General features: G+C 43.5%; 1 protein-coding gene and 1 long non-coding RNA gene across 11 annotated transcripts in view; one reads left to right on the top strand and one right to left on the bottom strand.

Moving 5' to 3' along the window:
• Window positions 1-13,617, bottom strand: part of SPDL1 (spindle apparatus coiled-coil protein 1) — a 98,430-nt gene extending 84,813 nt beyond the window's left edge. For 8 of the 10 annotated variants that reach the window (XR_008843077.1, XR_008843078.1, XM_056516515.1 and 5 more), the window contains exon 1: window positions 13,297-13,434. The gene's annotated coding sequence lies outside the window, so the exon portion shown is untranslated. Of the gene's footprint in view, window positions 1-13,296; window positions 13,435-13,511 lie in introns of those variants that run through there. The other 2 variants (XM_056516511.1, XM_056516512.1) reach the window with 2 other exon arrangements.
• An 84-nt stretch (window positions 13,618-13,701) lies between these two features.
• On the top strand, window positions 13,702-21,503 carry LOC130267172 (uncharacterized). The gene is made up of 5 exons (XR_008843080.1): window positions 13,702-13,971; window positions 20,891-20,949; window positions 21,038-21,127; window positions 21,239-21,302; window positions 21,392-21,503. It is a non-coding gene; the product is annotated as an uncharacterized LOC130267172 (long non-coding RNA).
• The last annotated feature ends 768 nt before the right edge of the window (window positions 21,504-22,271 follow it).

The raw sequence follows: 22,271 nt of genomic DNA, 5'->3' as shown, positions 1-22,271 counted from the left end.
ATATATATATATATATATATATATATATATATATATATATATATATATATATATGAATAAAGTGTAGAAAAGTTGTGCCCCATCCAAACTGCCACTGCTCACCCCAGTAATAAAGGACCCCCTGTCCAGGCCAGCCCCATTAGACCCATGAGAAAGGTGGGCCAAAAACTGAGGGTCTCCAGATGTTGCAAATCTGCACCTAAGGAGAAAGGGAAATATACTCACCTCAGTCAGAAGAACTTACCTCATGAAGTCTTCCTATGAAATCTTCAGCCAGCTTTTATCACCTGCATCATGCCGGGCTACCATGTGCGAGCGAGGCGAGCAGGGAGATAGGGTCACCCAGTCCCATGAGGTACAAACCCAGGCACTTATCGTTGGCGAGAGGGGGTGAACAGCGCATATATACGCAATGTCTGTGCCCCCTTACTCGCAATGGGGAAACAGTGAGCCGCAGTTCCTTTGTCCCCACCTGAAAACATGAAAGAAAATGGAATAAAAAAAATCTAACAAATCCCTAAACCTAGGGAAAAAAAAAAAAAACATAAGACCTGGTCTGGAGAGAACTCCAGACCATGTCCACCTCCTTAGACACTAAGCTTAAAACTGATTACCTCAGGGCATGGAGACGGGTATATCTTGCTGGGAGGAGCCGACTTTGTTGCCATAGTGTCATACCTCCTAGAGACAGCATCGTACACCCGCAGTCTGTGTCCCCCAATGGAGCCGATAGAGAAAAATAATTTTTCTCAGAAAAGGAAAAAGAACATAGAAAGCTATATAAAATGGGTATCGCCATAATCCTAGTGACCCACAGAATAAATATAACCTCACTTTTAACGCACAATGTACGCCATAAAAAAAAAATGTAAATTGGAAAGACGCCAGAAATTTTCCAGTTTTCACAATATTTTGAAGTTTTTCACAAAAAATGCTTCATGTGTTAACAAAAATGCACCAGTTACAGTACAATATGTCACGAAAAAACAATCTCAGAATGGCTCTGCTCAGAAAAAGCATTCTAAAGTTATTACCATTTAACCTCTTAAAGGATAACTGTAGTGGTCAAAAATCCCTGCCCAAATGTTCCCCAAACAAAAGTTATACAATTCAGTCAATTAGTCCTATTTACCTATATGCAGCCGTTTCTGAGATATTAGAGTTGCCAGCATAGCCCAGTAGTCCTGCGTCCGTCCCCTATTCATTACATTGCAGCCGCCATCTTGGGGACGGAGATCTCTTCCTCCCAGCAGTGTTTGTGCTCCCCCTAGCCTCTGTCAGCTCCTCCCTGCTTATGCATATGCATGAGCGGGTGCTTTCTGAGGCAGCCATAGGCTCATCCTCAGAAACGCCCCTATCTGTAAGATTCAATCAGGGGGAGAATGAGGACGTCCCCAGCTCCTCCCCCCTCCCCTGCTCTGTCTACATAGGACCTCACTTATCACGGGGAGGATTCAAGTTTTCATGGGGGAAACACAGAGCAAACCACAGAGCAGGGAGGGGGGGACGTGTGTGTGAAGGAGACATATTACACTGCACGGGCTGGTGGTGTATAGACTACAGGGAATAAATATCATACTGGAGATGATTCTGTGTGTGAGGGGGGGTACTACTGAATGACACATGCTGGGAGTTGTAGTCCCTGTTATGTGTGTGTGTATGCCAGTGTTTCCCAACCAGGGAATGCTGGGAGTAGTAGTTTTGCAACATCTGGAGGCACCCTGGTTGGGAAACACTGGTGTATGAACTACAACTCCCAGGAGATTACAGAGATACAGTAGAGGTGTTGGTGAACTACAACCCCCAGGAAACTACACAGATACAATAGAGGTGTTGGTGAACTACAACTCCCAGGAGACTACAGAGATACAATATAGGCGTTGGTGAATTACAACTCCCAGGAGACTACAGAGATACAATAGAGGTGTTGGTGAAATACAACTCCCAGGAGACTCCTGATACAATAGAGGTGTTGGTGAACTACAACACCCAGGAGACTACAGAGATACAATACAGGTGTTGGTGAACTACAACTCCCAGGAGACTACACAGATACAGTAGAGGTGTTGGTGAACTACAACTCCCAGCCAGGAGACTACAGAGATACAATATAGGTGTTGGTGAATTACAACTCCCAGGAGACTACAGAGATACAATACAGGTGTTGGTGAACTACAACCCCCAGGAGACTACAGAGATACAATAGAGGTGTTGGTGAACTACAACTCCCAGGAGTCTCCTGATACAGTAGAGGTGTTGGTGAACTACAACTCCTTTATACACTCAAACAGCAGAAAGCTGTCACGGCATGCTGGGATGTATAGTCTTACAACAGCTGGAGTCACCTCTGCAACTCCAAGCATGCACATACAGCAGAAAGCTGACAGGGCATGCTGGGATTTGTAGTCTTGCAACAGCTGGAGGCACCACTGGAATTCCCAGCATGCCCGAACAGCATATAAAATAACTGGGCATGCTTGGAGTTGTAGTTGTGAAAAAGATGGAGGGACCAATATCAGGACAGTTTTATAGACAAACAATTATGTTTTTTTTACCATTTTTACTTTCACTCTCCACTCTCCAGTGTCCACACTACAGTGAGCACGGAGGCAGCTGCTTCATCACTGGACAGGAGCAGCATGGGTAGGGGGAGATGAGCAGAAGGGGAGGGTGTATGCATAGGGAAGGGAGATGTGGGCGTTACAATATAATAATTTGCTCGGGGGGATAGAACAGGGGGAGGGCAGCAGCTTACAGGAAGTAAGCACAAGGCATGATGGGAGATGTAGTTTTATTTTCACTTCTCCTCCGTAATTCGTGTGCTGATAACGGGAGAAAGACTGGGACAATTTTGATGGGGGAGACATCGTTGGAAAGGTCTTTCAAAGACCTATTAAATGAGGTAAAAAAGTTTTTTTGTCCAGCACTGCAGATGTCCTTTAAGGACCCATGACGTATGCATACGTCATGAGTCCCGGTCCTGCGATATAACGCGGGGTCACACGGTGACCCCGCATCATATCGCGGCGGGCCCGGCGTCATAGTGAAGCCGGGACCCGCCTCTAATGGCGTGCGGCACTGATCGCTGTGCCGCGCGCTATTAACCCTTTAGCCGCGCGCTCAAAGCTGAGCCGCGCGGCTAAAAACGAAAGTAAAAGTGCCCGGCTAGCTCAGGGAGCTGTTCGGGATCGCCGCGGTATAATCGCGGCATCCCGAACAGCTGTAGCACAGGAGGAGGTCTTCTTACCTTCTCCTGTGCTGTCCGATCGCCGAATGAATGCTTCAAGCCTGAGATCCAGGCTTGAGCATTCAATCGCCGAAAACACTGATTGATCCATTCCTATGGGGATGGATCAATCAGTGTAAAAGATCAGTAAATGCAATGTTATAGCCCCTTATGGGAGCTATAATGTTGCATAAGAAAAGTGTAAAAAAAATCATTAACCCTTTCAATTATCCCTTCCCCTAATAAAAGTTTGAATCACCCGGCATTTCCAAAAATAAAAAAAACATTATGTAAAAAATAATAAAAATAAACATATGTGGTATCGCCGTGTGCGGAAATGTCCGATTTATAAAAATATACCGCTTTTTAAACCGCTCGTTCAATGGCATACGCGCAAATAGTCCAAAATAGCGCATTTTTTATCACTTTTTATACCACAAAAAAGTGAATAAAAAGTGATCAAAAAGTCTGATCAGAACAAAAATGGTACCGCTAAAAACTTCAGATGACGGCGCAAAAAATTAGTCCTCAAACCGCCCTGAACACAGAAAAATAAAAAAGTTATAGGGGTCAAAAGATGACCATTTTAAACGTATAAATTTTCCTGCATGTATTCATGATTTTTTTCGGAAGTGATACAAATTCAAACCTATACAAGTAGGGTATCATTTTAACCGTATGGACCTACAGAAAAAGATAAGGTATCATTTTTGATAAAAAATGTACTGCGTAAAAATAGAAGCCCAAAAAACTTACAAAATAGTGTTTTTTCATCAATTTTGTCGCACATTGATTTTTTTTCCCGTTTCGCCGTAGATTTTTGGGTAAAATTACTAATGTCATTACAAAGTAGAATTAGTGACGCAAAAATTAAGCCATTATATATAATTTTAGGTGAAAATTTTTAAGAGTTATGATTTTTTAAAGTTAAGGAGGAAAAATTGAAAATGAAAAAACGGAAAAAGCCCGGGTCCTTAAGGGGTTAAAGAGATACATGTCAAATTAAAAAAAAAAAAAAAAAAAAAAAAAAAAAAAAAAAAAAGGTCATAGAGGTAAAAAATGGGTCGGCCCTTAAGGGGTTAATGGAAATTTGTCTAACACCTGTGGGGTGTTAAAGGGGTATTCCAGGATTTTTTTTATATGACTCTATAAATGTGTGTTATGGTTTTATCACAATTCTTCTGTGATTTTCACTCCAATATTTATTTTTACCAGCATACAAAATGACTGTTGTCTCAGATTTTTCCCAGCTTGCAATGCAGCCGAGACCTGACTCACTAGTCAGCTGATGACAGGGAGCCTGTCTGCTTCAATGGGTGGAGGGATCAATCTGCAACTAATGCAACAGCTGGAGGCACCCTGATTGAAAACCACACTGATTTGAATGGATGCATATCATTTAGGTTTCAATGGGTGGGGTGGCTGAAGCGTGGAAGGGAGTAAGATGGAATTGTGGGATTTGTAGTCAAAAAAAGAAAAGTCAAATCAGGAAATACTGGTTCACTAACAGCTAGCCACAGTGTTCTGGTAATCTCACAACATAGCAATTTAGCCCCAAGACAAACACAGATCCTTCCTAAGCATATCCATTACTGTCTGCCAGGTACGTAACTAAAATCACCTTATGGTGGAGAACCCCTTTAAGGCTCACTATACCCCTTGTTACATTCCGTGAGGGGTGTAGTTTCCAAAATGGGGACACATCTGGGTATTGTTTTGCGTTTATGTCAGAACCTCTGTAAGATCAGCAACCCCTGTGCAAATCACCAATTTAGACCTCAAATGTACATGGTGCGCTCTCACTTCTGAGCCATGTTGTGCACCCGCAGAGCACTTTACACCCACTTGTGGGGTAGTTCTGTACTCGGGAGAAATTGCGTTACAAATTTTTTTTTTCCTTTTACCGCTTGTGAAAATTAAAAGTATGGGGCAACACCAGCATGTTAGTGTAAAAATTTTTTTTTTTTTTTTTTTTTACACTAACATGCTAGTGTAGACCCCAACTTTACCTTTTCATAAGGGGCAATAGGAGAAAAAGCCCCCCAAAATTTGTAAGGCAATTTCTCCCGAGTACGGAGATACCCCATATGTGGTCCTAAACTGTTTCCTTGAAATACGACTGGGCTCTGAAGTGAGAGAGCGACATGCGAATTTGAGGACTAAATTGGGGATTTGAATCCGCCACAAAAATTCCCTACGGCAGCGTTTCCCAAACAGGGCGCCCCCAAACAGCTGGAGGCTCTGTTTTGGAAACAGTGCTGTACAAGACTTTTTTTTTTTATTGGGGGGGGGTATGTGTATATGTAGTGTTTTACTTTTTATTTTGTGTAGGTGTAGTGTAGTGTTTTTAGGGTACATTCACACGGTCGGGTTTACAGCGAGTTTGAGCGCATCTCAAACTTGCAGCAGAACTCGCTGTAAACCCGTCCATGTGAATGTACCCTGTACATTCACATGGGAGGGGGCAAACCTCCAGCTATTGTAAAGCTACAACTCCCAGCATGCACTGACCATACATGCTGGGAGTTGTAGTTATGCAACAGCTGGAGGCACATTGGTTGCAAAACACAGAGCTTGTTACTTAACTCAGTGTTTCGCAACCAGTGTGTCTCCAGCTATTGCAAAACTATAACTCCCAGCATGTACAGTCTCTCAATGCATGCTGGGAGTTATAGTTTTTCAACAGCTGGAGGCACACAGGTTGCAAAACACTGAGGTAACAAACTGTTTCAAAACCAATGTGTCTCCATCTGTTGCAAAACTGCACAAATCAGCATGCATTGACAGTTGAAGGGCATGCTGAGAGTTGTAGTTTTACAACAGCTGGAGGCACACTGCTACAACTCCCAGCTTGCCCTTTGGTAGTCTGTGCATGCTGGGAGTTGTAGTTATGCAACAGCTGGATGCACAATTTCATAAAAAAACTGTGCCTCCAGCTGTTGCATAACTACAACCCCCAGCATGCACAGACTACCAAAGGGCATGCTGGGAGTTGTAGTTGGAACTCCAGCTGTTGCAAAACTACAACTCCCAGCATGCCCTTTGGCTGTGCATGCTGTGAGTTGTTGCTAAGCAACAGCAGGAGGTGAACAGGCCTCACCTCCTGCTGTATCCTGCCGCCAGAACTGCCACCGATCCTGGGGCTCCTGTCATGACACCGATCCCGAGGGGACCCCCACCGGACCCGGCCAAGGTAGGAAACCCCCTCTGCCCCGATCGCCACCATCTTCACCGTCCCGATCGCCATCCAGCAGGGTTGTGATTGGTCGGTCGTTCCGACCGATCAACCACGTGGTCGTGAGGCGGCACCCATGCCACTTCACTCCTGCTGGGTAAGGGTGAATGGGGCTGTCTCAGACAGCCCATTCACCCCTTCTTTCTGGGTCACCAGAGACTCAACTGACCCGGAATAGCGGCAAATCGCCGGTCTGAATTGACATTTGGCATGTCCTTAAGGGCTGACGCTGGCCGGAAGAAGCGTCGGCTGACGCAAAACTAGTTGCAACCTGTGGTGTGCTCCTGCGCCTGAGAGTGGCTGCTCTCACTCCCCGCTCCATGAATTGTCTGTTCCTGTAACAACTGCATCATATCTCATGGAATAGAAGATTATCTTAGCTGGGACATCTAACATGGTGAGAGCGATTCATTCTGTGCTTTTCTATTATCCTGTTTGGCTGGAATGCATTCCTACTATTGAAGCCGCAGCACTCACTGGGTCCACTTCAGCAGTATGTTACTATAAGATGCAGCTGACACAATCGAATCATATGGACTAATACAATTTGTTGCACTAGCAGTGCCTGACGGCTATTTTCTTTCTTTACAATTAGATTTTTAACTTACTTCTATTAAAAAATCTTAATCCTTCCAATAATTATCAGCTGCTGAAGTTGAGTTCTTTTCTGTCTGGCAACAGTGCTCTCTACTGACAGTTTTGCTTGTCTCGGGAACTGCACAGAGTAGAAGAGGTTTGCTATGGGGATTTGCTTCTACTCTGGACAGTTCCCGAGACACGTGTCATCAGAGAGCACTTAGAAAGAAAACAACAACTCAACTTCAGCAGCTCATAAGTACTGAAAGGATTAAGGTTTTTTAATTTAAGTAATTTACAATTCTGTTTAACTGTCTGGAGCCAGTTGATATATATAAAAAAGTTTTTTCCTGGATAACCCCTTTAACCCCTTAAGGACTCAGCCCATTTTGGCCTTAAGGACTCAGACAATTTAATTTTTACGTTTTCATTTTTTCCTCCTCGCCTTCTAAAAATCATAACTCTTTTATATTTCCATCCACAGACTAGTATGAGGGCTTGTTTTTTGCGCGACCAGTTGTCCTTTGTAATGACATCACTCATTATATCATAAAATGTATGGCGCAACCAAAAAACACTATTTTTGTGGGGAAATTAAAACGAAAAACGCAATTTTGCTAATTTTGGAAGGTTTTGTTTTCACGCCGTACAATTTCTGGTAAAAATTACGTGTGTTCTTTATTCTGAGGGTCAATACGATTAAAATGATACCCATTATTATATACTTTTATATTATTGTTGCGCTTAAAAAAAATCACAAACTTTTTAACCAAATTAGTACGTTTATAATCCCTTTATTTTGATGACCTATAACTTTTTTATTTTTCCGTATAAGCGGCGGTATGGGGGCTCATTTTTTGCGCCATGATCTGTACTTTTTTTTGATACCACATTTGCATATAAAAAACTTTTAATACATTTTTTATAATTTTTTTTTAATAAAATGTATTAAAAAAGTAGGAATTTTGGACTTTTAAAATTTTTTTCGTTCACGCCGTTCACCGTACGGGATCATTAACATTTTATTTTAATAGTTCGGACATTTACGCACGCGGCAATACCAAATATGTCTATAAAAAATGTTTTTTACGCTTTTTGGGGGTAAAATAGGAAAAAACGGACGTTTTACTTTTTTATTGGGGGAGGGGATTTTTCACTTTTTTTTACTTTTACTTTTACATTTTTTTACATTTTTTTTTACACTTGAATAGTCCCCATAGGGGACTATTCATAGCAATACCATGATTGCTAATACTGATCTGTTCTATGTATAGGACATAGAACAGATCAGTATTATCGGTGATCTTCTGCTCTGGTCTGCTCGATCACAGACTAGAGCAGGAGACGCCGGGAGCCGCACGGAGGAAGGAAAGGGGACCTCCGCGCGGCGTTATGAATGATCGGATCCCCGCAGCAGCGCTGCGGGCGATCCGATCATTCATTCAAATCGCGCACTGCCGCAGATGCCGGGATCTGTATTGATCCCGGCACCTGAGGGGTTAATGGCGGACGCCCGCGAGATCGCGGGCGTCGGCCATTGCCGGCGGGTCCCTGGCTGCGATCAGCAGCCGGGATCAGCCGCGCATGACACGGGCATCGCTCCGATGCCCGCGGTTATGCTTAGGACGTAAATGTACGTCCTGGTGCGTTAAGTACCACCGAACCAGGACGTACATTTACGTCCTGCGTCCTTAAGGGGTTAACCTGAGATGTAACCTGTGTATTCTGCTTGTGAGCTTCGATTTGCTTTGGACTTGATAAAAGGAGGAATCCCGAAAGCTTCTCTACAAAATGCTGTTAGTCTAATAAAAAAGGTATTACAAGATACTGCAACATTTTTTGATTTTGCGCACACACACATATAATATATACATACAATATTATATACACATACATACATATAAACACACACACACACACACAAACTCGTCAAATAACTTTTTTTATTCAAATAAACTGAACATGAAAATTTCAGAATTAGGGCAAGAAATGACCTACTTGGAAACTCACTTATACTAACTGCTTTGCTGTGACCATTACATGAGATTACCTGGTAATCTCCTAACATTGTAAAATCCTGTTTAACATGCTAATTTGCCATCTGTTCTGCAATATGGCAGTCAAATAGATGCCCAACAGTGTCTGGACCACAGTCTATAAGATATTATTTCACACAATAAACCTACATGTATTTTTCTGTTTTCTATCTGGATAATAAGTTCTATAAAGATATTCTGCATTTATTTAGGGATCAGTTCAGTAAACACAAGCTGAAGGTATAACTTCTTTGGAATAGCCAGAGACCAGACAAGTAGTAGTTTCACTTATCCAATGACTACCTGTTCATGTTTGGGGGGCAGTCTTATCATTCGGACACCCGCGATCAGACAATCATCCCCTTCTCTGTGGATAGGAGATACGTTTTTATGTACTTCAGTACACTTAAATGGGCACTGTCAGATACAAAAACTTTTGATATGTTGTAAAGCATGTATAACCAATAGGTTTTGCAATTGCTTTCATTAGAAAATTCTCAGTATTTCATACTGAAAAAGCCATTTAAACAACTGCCCCCCCCCCCCCGCTTAGACACATACTAGTCCTGCTGTGTCCATGCGTCATCACCTATGTCATGGACACACTTCCTTGATTGACAGCTGTGAGTGCAGGGCTCACAGCTGGAGGAAAAATCCTCCCACTGTCAGCTTGTGTCCCGCTACTGTCAGTGAGGACAAGCTGGGAGTTGTAGTTTTGCAAATGCTATGGGAGATGTGAGCAGACAGCATACTGAGGGAGGGGGCGGAGACCTGCACAGTGAGGCCACGCCCCCTCCCTTTGAGAGGAATTCAGACTAGTGAGCCAAATTAAAAAAGTGTAATAAAAAAATAAAAAATAAAAGGTGCTAGACACATAAAAATTAAACGTACATGGTCAGGATTAGGTACTGAGTGATATCTTAAAAAAAAAAAAAAAGTTTTTTGTTGGATCTGACGGGTACGCTTTAAAGATATTTCCCCATCTCAAGAAGTTATGCCCAACCTACAGAATAGGGATAACAGGCTGATCAGTGTGGGTCCGATGGCTGGGATAAGAGATGAGCGAATTTACAGTAAATTCGATTTGTCACGAACTTCTCGGCTCTGCAGTTGATAACTTTTCCTGCATAAATTAGTTCAGCTTTCAGGTGCTCCGGTGGGCTGGAAAAGGTGGATACAGTCCTAGAAGACTCTTTCCTAGGAATGTATCCACCTTTTCCAGCCCACCGGAGCACCTGAAGGCTGAACTAATTTATGCAGGAAAAGTCATCAACTGCAGAGCCGAGAAGTTCGTGACAAATCGAATTTACTGTAAGTTCGCTCATCTCTAGCTGGGATCCCACCATTTCTGAGAGAGGGTAGAAGATTGTCCTCAGAATGAAAAGGTGTACAGTCAGCGCTCCATTTATACTCTATATAGCTTCCAGTGCTGTTCAGCTCCAATAAATGGAGCATTGGCCGTGCATGTGTGGTGTATTTTACCTTCATTCTTGTAAGCACAATGGTCGGACTTCCACCAATCAGATAGATATCCCCTACATCAGTGGGCTTCAACCTGCGGACCTCCAGATGTTGCAAAACTATAACTCCCAGCATGCCCGGACAGCCGTTGGCTGTCCGGGCATGCTGGGTGTTGTAGTTTTGCAACATCTGGAGGTCCGCAGGTTGAAGACCACTGCCCTACATTGTGGATAGGAGATAACGTCTTGAGGTCAGAATACCTAGCAGAGAACTGAACAGTGGAGCAGCTTCCATTACTCTGAGCAGTAAACAGACGCAATACAATCCCATAAATACAGCGCAGTAGATGTCTGGAGACTTGGATTACATGCATTTACAGGAGACAGATGTGAGGGGGCAGATTTATCAAAAGCTGTCCAGGGGAACCAATCAGATCGCTTCTTTCATTTTGCAGAGGCCTTTTCAAAAATGAAAGAAGCAATCTGATTGGTTGCTATGGGCAACTCTGCAACATTTCCTCTGGACAGGTTTTGATAAATCTCCCCCTATTAATAAAGAACATCTAAATACGATCGTTATTTTTGTGTATTAGAGAGAGGGTGTATTAATGTTTTTTCTATCAAAATTTTGTAAATGATGTATAGAATGATAATATTTTATTCTAGAATAGTAAATAAAAATGCCAGCACTCACTGACATAATGGATCCACACAATATTCTATTTCTAGGACCGGATGCTGCTGCCCTTAGCCGGCAGTCCTGGCTCTTCTTAAAAAGCAATGGATTTCCGAATTAGGCCCCTATCACACGACAGGTATCATCCTGCTTTTTTACTGCAGTTATTTTACAATAACGGATGAAAAAAAAAAAAAAAAAAAAAAAAAAAACGATGCAATAACTGGTAATAACGGATGAAAACTGACTGACTGGTAATAACGGATGAAAAAATCCGATTCCCATAGACTCTAATGTTAAATTTTTACGTCCGGTTTTTCACTTTTTTTTTTTTGCAGGACCATAAATCTGGGCATGCACCGTCTTTTGTGCTGGCAGAAATAACGGACATTAGTAAAAACGGACATGCCTGATACAAAAGGAGGTAAAAAAATCCCATTGACATGAATGGGATTTTTTTGCGGACGTTTTCAGGACTTTTTGCCGGGAGTAATAATGGAGGTTTTTTTACAGGATGATACCGGAAGTGTCCGGCGTCCGAGTCCTCCCTTGCCTTGCCTGTAACTATGTTGCACTTTATGGAATAAACACTAGAGATGAGTGAACTTACAGTAAATTCGATTCGTCAAGAACTTCTCGGCTCGGCAGTTGATGACTTTTCCTGCATAAATTAGTTCAGCTTTACGGTGCTCCGGTGGGCTGGAAAAGGTGGATACAGTCCTAGGAGGCTCTTTCCTAGGAATGTATCCACCTTTTCCAGCCCATCGGGGCACCTGAAGGCTGAACTAATTTACGCAGGCTAAAGTCATCAACTGCCGAGCCGAGAAGTTCGTGACTAATCGAATTTATTGTAAGTTCGCTTATCTCTAACACGTTTGTTACATCACGAAACTGGTGAGTGCCATTCATTTTCTCAATTGCTGCATAACGGGACATAACTGGTGCTGCAGGATGGTCAAAAAACCCCATTGACATGAATGGGATTTTTTGACAGCCGTATTAGGGGATGGGAGTTTTTGCAGGGTGACAATGGTAGTGTGAAACGGGCATAACCCATCTACCTGCTGGATGACATAGTTAGAGGTGCCCATATGCTGCCCGATGTGATCTTGTCAAATCGGGGTCTGTGTCCCATGCAGGCTGTAAGGTCGCCTCTATATCTGTACCCCAAAAGGCAATTGTGTCAGATCTGGATAACATTAGATGTGCAGTAAAAGCAATGCCAGATGTGCCCGCTGGACCACACTATGGGGTACTACAGGTTCCCATTGTATTGACAGCAGTGCGTGCAATGCCTCTAGTACAGGTCTGAACACTATCCAAGCCATGATATTAAAGAATATTTTCTGGAGGACACCTATATGGAGACTGCATCACTTTCTTCATACTATAGGCTCTAGACCTACCATATTAAAGGGTATGCCCGCATTAGAATAGTATCCCTATACACAGGTAAGGGATGAGGGTCTGACCTATGGACTCCGCATTGAGTGGTGGGTTGGCATGAGATCAATGTATTGTCTAGCAGGGCACTAGAGATACCCAAGTACTTGTCTCCCATAAATATTCCTGCCGACACATTGCTCCATAAAGAGACCGCCTGTTCTGGAGATCATTGCGTGATCCTAAAGGGGACCCAGTGCTTCCCAACCAGGGTGCCTCCAGCTGTTGCAAAACTACAACTCACAGCATGCCCGGACAGCTCTAAGCTTTAAAGACGAATCCCCCATCCACAGGACAGGGAACAAGGGTCTGATTCTACCCCCCTAATGAGACTCTTATCCCCTACCCTGAGGATTCGTAGAACAATATATTATATATATATATATATATATATATATATATATATATAGAATTAAGTCAGAAGCAGCCCAAGCAGCAGGGGTAGGGGCCACACGCCCGGTCACACCCTGCCCCTCATACACAAGAATGAGCCGCTACCATGACAGTTCATACAGCAGCACTTAGCCTTGGCAACCCCCCCCCCCCCCCCCCCCCGGTAGCTTGTCGTTGTGGTATAGTATGCCTGTCACCGCCCGCATATGAGAAGCCGCAGCCCCGGTGTACGGACAGAACCGCATACATGCCGCCTGCCGCAGCCCCGGTGTACGGACAGAACCGCATACATACCGCCTGCCGCAGCCCCGGTGTACGGACAGAACCGCATACATACCGCCTGCCGCAGCCCCGGTGTACGGACAGAACCGCATACATACCGTCTGCCGCAGTCCCGGTGTACGGACAGAACCGCATACATACCGTCTGCCGCAGTCACGGTGTACGGACAGAACCGCATACATACCGCCTGCCGCAGCTCTCCTCTCCTCTCCGCCCGCACGTTAACCGCTCAGTTTGAATCGGGACGGTGCTCTGGACAATCTCGCGAGACCAGACAGTCCCCTCGCAGCTCAGAGCCTGATTGGCGGATCATCAGCAGGGCGTGGCTTTGCAGCAACAGGTGACAGCGGTCAGCTGACAGCCAGTGTTTCGCGCATGTCTATGGAGGGCTGTGTGTGCTGCGGTCCGGAGCGGTTCGGTTTTTGCATGGGTTCGGAAATCTCACCTCACACCGGCCTCATGGGGAGGAGGGCAGCCTTCTATCATGGCGGGGATGTGTGCGCTGTTATGTCCAGCCCCTCCCCCATCTTCGCCTGAAGGGGGTGTATCACGGCAGGACAGGCTCTAAAGGGGTGGTTTCCAAGCAGTGTGTCTCCAGCTGTTGCAAATCTACTGGGCAATGCAGTAAAACATTTTGCTGCAAAGTATGTATCTGCGCCGCACTCTGCTATAATCACATATACCCTACTCTGGTTACTGTAAAACTGCCCAAAAAATGAGTGAATATTCCCACATACTGGGGGAGGTTTATGAAAATCAGTGGGAGGAAAAGTGGAGAAGTTGTTCATAGCAACCAATCAGGCGGCTACTTAAATTTTTAAGAAAGCCTTTGAAAAATAAATAGAAACAATCTGATTGTTGTAATGGGCAACTGCATCACTTTTCCTCTCTGATAAATCTCCCCGACTGACCATACAGGTACCAGAAAGTCCGACTGACCATACAGCTACCATAAAGTCCGACTGACCATACAGCTACCAGAAAGTCCGACTGACCATACAGGTACCAGAAAGTCCGACTGACCATACAGCTACCATAAAGTCCGACTGACCATACAGGTACCAGAATGTCCGACTGACCATACAGCTACCATAAAGTCCGACTGACCATACAGGTACCAGAAAGTCCAACTGACCGTACATGTACCATAAAGTCCAACTGACCATACATGTACCATAAAGTCCAACTGACCATACATGTACCATAAAGTCCGACTGACCGTACAGCTACCATAAAGTCCGACTGACCATACAGGTACCATAAAGTCCAACTGACCATACATGTACCATAAAGTCCAACTGACCAGACATGTACCATAAAGTCCGACTGACCGTACAGCTACCATAAAGTCCGACTGACCGTACAGCTACCATAAAGTCCGACTGACCATACAGCTACCATAAAGTCCGACTGACCATACAGCTACCAGAAAGTCTGACTGACCGTACAGCTACCAGAAAGTCCAACTGACCATACAGGTACCAGAAAGTCCAACTGACCATACAGCTACCAGAAAGTCCGACTGACCATACAGCTACCAGAAAGTCCGACTGACCATACAGGTACCAGAAAGTCCGACTGACCATACAGGTACCAGAAAGTCCAACTGACCATACATGTACCATAAAGTCCAACTGACCATACATGTACCATAAAGTCCGACTGACCGTACAGCTACCATAAAGTCCGACTGACCATACAGGTACCATAAAGTCCGACTGACCATACAGCTACCAGAAAGTCTGACTGACCGTACAGCTACCAGAAAGTCCAACTGACCATACAGGTACCATAAAGTCCGACTGACCATACACGTATCAGAAAGTCCAACTGACCATACAGCTACCAGAAAGTCCGACTGACCGTACAGCTACCAGAAAGTCCGACTGACCATACATGTACCATAAAGTCCGACTGACCATACAGCTACCAGAAAGTCCGACTGACCGTACAGCTACCATAAAGTCCGACTGACCATACAGCTACCAGAAAGTCCAACTGACCATACATGTACCATAAAGTCCGACTGACCATACAGCTACCAGAAAGTCCGACTGACCGTACAGCTACCAGAAAGTCCGACTGACCATACAGCTACCAGAAAGTCTGACTGACCATACAGGTACCATAAAGTCCGACTGACCATACAGCTACCAGAAAGTCCAACTGACCATACATGTACCATAAAGTCCGACTGACCATACAGCTACCAGAAAGTCCAACTGACCATACATGTACCAGAAAGTCCGACTGACCATACAGCTACCAGAAAGTCTGACTGACCATACAGGTACCATAAAGTCCGACTGACCATACAGCTACCAGAAAGTCCGACTAACCATACAGCTACCAGAAAGTCCGACTGACCATACAGGTACCAGAAAGTCCGACTGACCATACAGGTACCAGAAAGTCCGACTGACCATACAGCTACCAGAAAGTCCGACTGACCATACAGCTACCAGAAAGTCCGACTGACCATACAGCTACTAGAAAGTCCAACTGACCATACATGTACCAGAAAGTCCGACTGACCATACAGCTACCAGAAAGTCCAACTGACCATACAGCTACCAGAAAGTCCGACTGACCATACATGTACCAGAAAGTCCGACTGACCATACAGCTACCAGAAAGTCCAACTGACCATACATGTACCAGAAAGTCCGACTGACCATACAGCTACCAGAAAGTCTGACTGACCATACAGGTACCATAAAGTCCGACTGACCATACAGCTACCAGAAAGTCCGACTGACCATACAGCTACCAGAAAGTCCGACTAACCATACAGCTACCAGAAAGTCCGATTGACCATACAGCTACCAGAAAGTCCGACTACCATACAGCTACCAGAAAGTCCAACTGACCATACATGTACCATAAAGTCCGACTGACCATACAGCTACCAGAAAGTCCGACTGACCATACAGGTACCAGAAAGTCCGACTGACCATACAGCTACCAGAAAGTCCGACTGACCATACAGGTACCAGAAAGTCCGACTGACCATACAGCTACCAGAAAGTCCGACTGACCATACAGGTACCAGAAAGTCCGACTGACCGAATGACTAAACATTACAGAAATAGAGGAGAGGAGATGCGACTAGGGGCTGTCCCACCTGGGGGACCCTACCTGAGCGTAGTTACTCTGACTTTGGGGACCACCACACAAGGTACGGTATGCAATACGGAACCGGGACACCACCCATACACAGCCTACATATACACATACACAGCCTCCATATACACACATACACCCCCCCACACACACACACATACACAGCCCCCCATACACACATACACAGCCCCCCATACACAGGCCCCATATACACACATACACAGCCCCCCATACACACAAACACAGCCCCCCCACACACATACACAGCCCCCATATACACACATACACAGCCCCCCCACACATTCACAGCCCCCCATACACACATACACAGCCCCCCATACACATACACTGTCCCTATATATATATACACACACACAGCCATCATACATACATACACTGCCCCCATACAAGTTAGTACCTGTGTGCAGTGTAGCCGGCTGCTCTGCTCCTCTATTGCGGGCACAGGGCAGGGAGAGGAGGGACATGTGGGCCGACGTCACTGGTCTGCTGGTAACTGCCATACGCAGGCATGTCTTATACCAGTTGCAGCCACAAAATGTCAGTGTGCTGCCCTCCAGACGTCGCTCCCTTTCGCTCCAGCGCTTGATCTGGACCACAGCCACAGACAGGGCAGGGCTGGGACAGGCAGGTCAGGCATCAGTAATTAAAAAATAAAATAAAAATGAACGAGATGATATCAGCGGGCCCCCTCTCTGCTGTGACTTACTGATCGCCTGTACAGAGTACGATCAGTCAGTCAGTCAGTATATAGTGATGCCCCCAGCGGTCAGTGAGTGACTCACTCATTTGCAAAAAAAAAAAAAGGTTTGGGCTCAGTCGGGCCCCCCTGAGTCTCGCTCCCACTAGCTTGCTTATGGAGATCAATGACACTTGTCCCAGATCCCCAGGCGAGCAAGCGGGCGCCACTTTTAGCTGTGCATGCATACATGTGCATAGAGCTGAAAGCTCCCTAAAATCACGTGGAGGAAACTGTTTTTTTTTTTTTTTTACTTTTTTGCTGGACTACAACCACCAATTGGAATTTCCCTTCTTATTTATTATTTTTTCATGCAGAATTTTCAAGCAACTATTTCAAGTGGAAACATTTTTACCATTGACTTCAATGGATTTCTGCACGCGTATTCCGCAAAAAGAATGAACATGTTCTTTCTTCTAGCGGAACGGAATTCTGTTGAGGAATTCCGCAAGCGAAATTTACGCAGTGTGAACAGTGCATAGTAAAATACATTGAAGTCAATGGCAAAGCAGATGTTAATTATTTCTAAGTGAAGTAAATTCCTCTTGAATTACTCAGTGTGAACGCACCCTCAGGCTGCGGCTACGCTGACAGGAGAGCATGACCTTTGCCCCCACGCAGTGCAGGCGCGATGATGTCACTCATTGGCACTAGTGTTGAGCGGAAAAATTACTGCATGCAGTAATTTTTGCGCCACAATGTCCCGTCACTGTATAATGCCCGTAATGAATTACGGGCATATACGGGTGCAAATGGGCAGTTACAAAACCCCATAGGCTGCAATGCAATTTAGTCACGGCCGTCAGGGGTTTTGTAACGGCCGGGTTTTGCAGCTGTAGTGACAGAACATGTGATGGAAATTTGTAAACGGAGAAATTTATAGTGTGAAAGGAGCCTTAGGAACTGTCCAGAGCAGCATATGTTTGCTATCGGGATTCTCTCCTACTCTGGACAGTTCTTAAAATGAACAGAGATGTCAGCAGAGAGCTCTGTGTTCCAAAAAGAAAATAATTTCCTCTGTAGTATTCAGCAGATAATAAGTACTGGAAGGATTTAGATTTTTTTAATAGAAGTAATTTACAAATCTGTTTAACTTTCTGGCACCAGTTGATTGAGAAGAAAATAAAACATTTCCACCAGAGTACCCCTTTAAGACCACTGAGTAGAGATGACTTTAAAGTAGAGATCCAATAGATCTTTCTATTTTTCAGTAATCACAGGTGGTCTCTACCACGCCAGCATCTCTTTACAAGCTCAAAGCCATGAAAATACATGAGAGTGAGCTCTCTAGAAGGAGTCTCTCTGAAGTGTTGACTGATACCATAGGTGTTCACAAGGAGTGGATTTTGAATTATTTTCTTAAGGGGTCAAAATCAAATCTGTGGCTCTTTCTTTACCTGATGACCAAATTATGACTACATCATCCACATACCTTCCATACTATTTGATATCTTGTGTGAATGGGTTCAAGTCATAAAAAAATAAATTGTAACTCCCCCAAAATACAAACAGGTTAGCGACAGATGGGGAAGATTTGGCCCCTATTGAAGCTCCGGTTTTTTGGATATAATAGTTCCCATCAAAGGAGGAAAATGATGGGAGTGTATGTATGAAAGTGCTTCCAAAGTGAAATGCTGTAGTTCAGTACTGTAGTTGGAAAATAAAGCCATGATGTCTTGAATAGCCTGAAAAGATAACGAATGGGACAAGGATGAAATAGACTCAGCCATGAAAACGATGGTTCCCATTTTATAGTGTCCATAATAGACAAAAGATGAGGGGTATCTTTGATACCCGGACACATGGGAACCATCGGTTGCAAAACAAATCTACCCACTGGCACAATCGTTCATTAAGGGGACCAATGCCCGACACTATAGGTCTCATAGGTGGCGAGAATCGGCCCTTATGAACCTTCGGTAGTGAATGAGCTATAGGGGGGATTGGGTCAGAGATTACAAACAATTTGTTTTTTGCGACTTTAACCCATTCAAACAAGATATCAAATAGTATGGAAGGTATGTGGATGAAGTAGTCATTACCTGGTCATTAGGTAAAGAAAGAGCCACAGATTTTATTCACTACATTAACAATAATTTTCATAATTTATGGTTTACGTTCTCCTTGGATCCAGTCCAAGTGTTATTACTGGACATTTGTTTGACAGCCATTAATGTCTGTTCAGATGTCCACATATGGCAAAGCCAGCACTGGCAATTCTTTATTAAGGGTCGAGTCATGTCACCCCCGGCACACTATACTAGCAGTACCGTTGGGTGAGCTGAATTGTGCTAAGAGAAACCGCTCCTCTGAAGATTTATTTGGTACAATGGTGGGTCAGGTTTGTGAATATCTGAGGAGTAGAGGGTATCCTCAATGGATCTTAAATTGGGCTTAAAACTAAGTGGCATCTAGAAATAGAGCAGACCTATCGATCCCTATTGTACCAATTGCAATATGTCCATGAAACATAACAATTCTGACAGACTGTCATTTGTTACCACCTACAGTGCTGAAGTAACGAATAATGTAAAAAAAAGTACCTTCCGGTATTATGTCACGATTCCACAATAGCTACATTTGTTCAGAAAGGCTGTAATTTCTTCTCTAGGAGTGCTCGAAGTCTAGGTAACATCTAGATCACATCTAGAGAGGGAGATTTAGCTATCAGTAAAGGGATTTTTTCGATGCGGCAAGATGTGGGGTTTGCAAGTCTGCTCATAAGTATCACTTTACATCTAACCATGCGGGTAATGTGCAGTTTCCTATCACTTCCTTCATTAATCACCAATCCTCACATGTAGTATATAGGATACATTGTAGTTCATGCAACCATATATAGGGAGTACAAAACGACCCCTTAAGGGTACGTTCACACTGACAAATATGTGTGAGGAATTTGCGCTGAACAAATCCGCTCAGAAATGACAATCTTTTTCCACGCAGAATCTGCACGTAATCCGTGTAGAATGTGCGCGGAATTCCGCACAGAAATCAGTGCGGAGTTCAGCGCGGCATAGGAGAAATTTTTTAAGAAATTTTCTTGCATGAATTCCGCACAATTTCCACGCAAATTCTGCACAGAAGTGTGGAGACCTGAAAAAAAAATTTACATTGACTTCTATGGAGTTACGACGCAAATTCCGCATGAAGAAAGAACATGTTCATTCTTCATGCGGAACGGAATTCAGTGACAGAATTCCGCTAGCGGAAATTCCTCAGTGTGAACTGAGGAGCAGAATTTTCATTACATACTATGGGTTTTTCACTGCTGAATGATTTGGAGAGGAATAAGCGAGCAGAATTACTTGTGGAAATTCCTCTCCAAACCCTCAGTGTGAACATACCCTAAAAAAGAATTCAAGAGCACATTAGAGGGACAGCCAACGGCTGTCCGGGCATGCTGGGGGTTGTAGTTTTGCAACATCTGGAGGTCCGCAGGTTGAAGACCACTGTTGGGTTCAGAGTCTTTTTTTTTCCAGATTTTGCACCTTTAAAATTGGGTGCGTCTTATATGCCGGTGCGTCCTATAGGGCAAAAAATACGGTAGTTTTTCACAGGGCCATTTTATGGTGTAAATCACCCCCTTTGATTTACAAGAATTGTTTGAATTTTCGTTGTCCTGATGTGTAAAGGACTGGGTTCTTATTATTAGTGCTCACACAGGCTTTTTTCTCCCCCAGTCTTGAAGTTAGATGCATCTGGAGCACTTTTTTTTTAAAACTTCTGCGGATTTTTTATGGTAGGGGTTTTCTTCTTTTTTGCAGAACTTACATTGACTCTTTACTATAAAATGACTAACAAATATTAATCTTCTGCATCTTTTATAGACAAGCATCATTGAAAATATCTATATTAATTTTAATAATTGGATGAACCCGTTTCTCTTTGTTGTCCCATCTTCCCCAGACAACAAATAGGTACGGAGCAAGTGAGAAAGTTTCTATTTTTTCTTTTTTTCTTCTTTATGTACAAAATTTAGAACTGTACATACATTTAATCCTACATATTGTGATTATTTACCCATACAGACTTGCACTATTGCACCTTTTCTGCACATAGCCTTTCCACAATCACAACTAACCGTCCAAACAGGTATGTAAAGCATACTTTTATCACCTACATATACTTGTCCTTTTTGGCCAATATTCTTACACACATTTTCTACATCATTTGTATTATAGCTGCCTCGTCCTTTACTATTTTGGAATGCCATTGAGTTCCAGGGACACCATTCGCTACTGAGAGATACTTCCTTCATTTTTTCCACTTTTTATCTATTTAATAATAAAAACATTTGTACTATTATTACAGCGCTGGTATTTACTTATTTATTCCTTCTAGCTTTGAAATGTTATTTATGGTCTACAGGTATAATAATATATAATATAATATTACAGAGGGGTCTGAAAAGGTTGGATGTTTGGGCACAGACATGGTAAACGAAGTTCAATGTTGATAAATGTAAGGTTATACACTTGGGAAGTAAAAACAAAATGTACATTTATGTGCTATGTGACATTAAAGGGGTATTCCAGGCAAAACCTTTTATATATAACAGATTTGTAAATTACTTCTATTAAAAAATCTCAATCCTTCTAATAGTTATTAGTTCTGAAGTTTTCCGACTAACTGCTCAATGAAGATGTCATGTCCCGGGAGCTGTGCATGATGGGAGAATATCCCCATAGGAACTGCACAGCTCCCGGGACGGGAGACATCAGAGAGCAGTTAGACAGAAAACAACAACTCAACTTCAGAAGCTAATAACTATTGGAAGGATTAAGTTTTTTTAATAGAAGTAATTTACAAATCTGTTTAACTTTCCAGAGCCAGTTGATATATAAAAAAAAGTTTTGGCCTGGTATACCCCTTTAAGTAAAACTACTACAGAAAAGGACTTTTGGGTACTGGTGGACAGTAAACTCAACTTTAGGGATCAGTGCCAGGCAGTGGCTGCCAAGGCTAACAAAGTCATGGGATGTATCCAGAGAGGTATAGAGGATCGGGACCGGAACATAGTTTTGCCTTTTGTATAAATCACTAGTCAGACCACATATGGAG

Source organism: Hyla sarda, chromosome 4 (assembly GCF_029499605.1).
Source record: "Hyla sarda isolate aHylSar1 chromosome 4, aHylSar1.hap1, whole genome shotgun sequence".
NCBI classification, from domain to species: Eukaryota; Metazoa; Chordata; class Amphibia; order Anura; family Hylidae; genus Hyla; species Hyla sarda.
The sequence above is the reverse complement of the archived record's forward strand: the minus strand, read 5'-3'. Positions and strand labels throughout refer to the sequence as shown.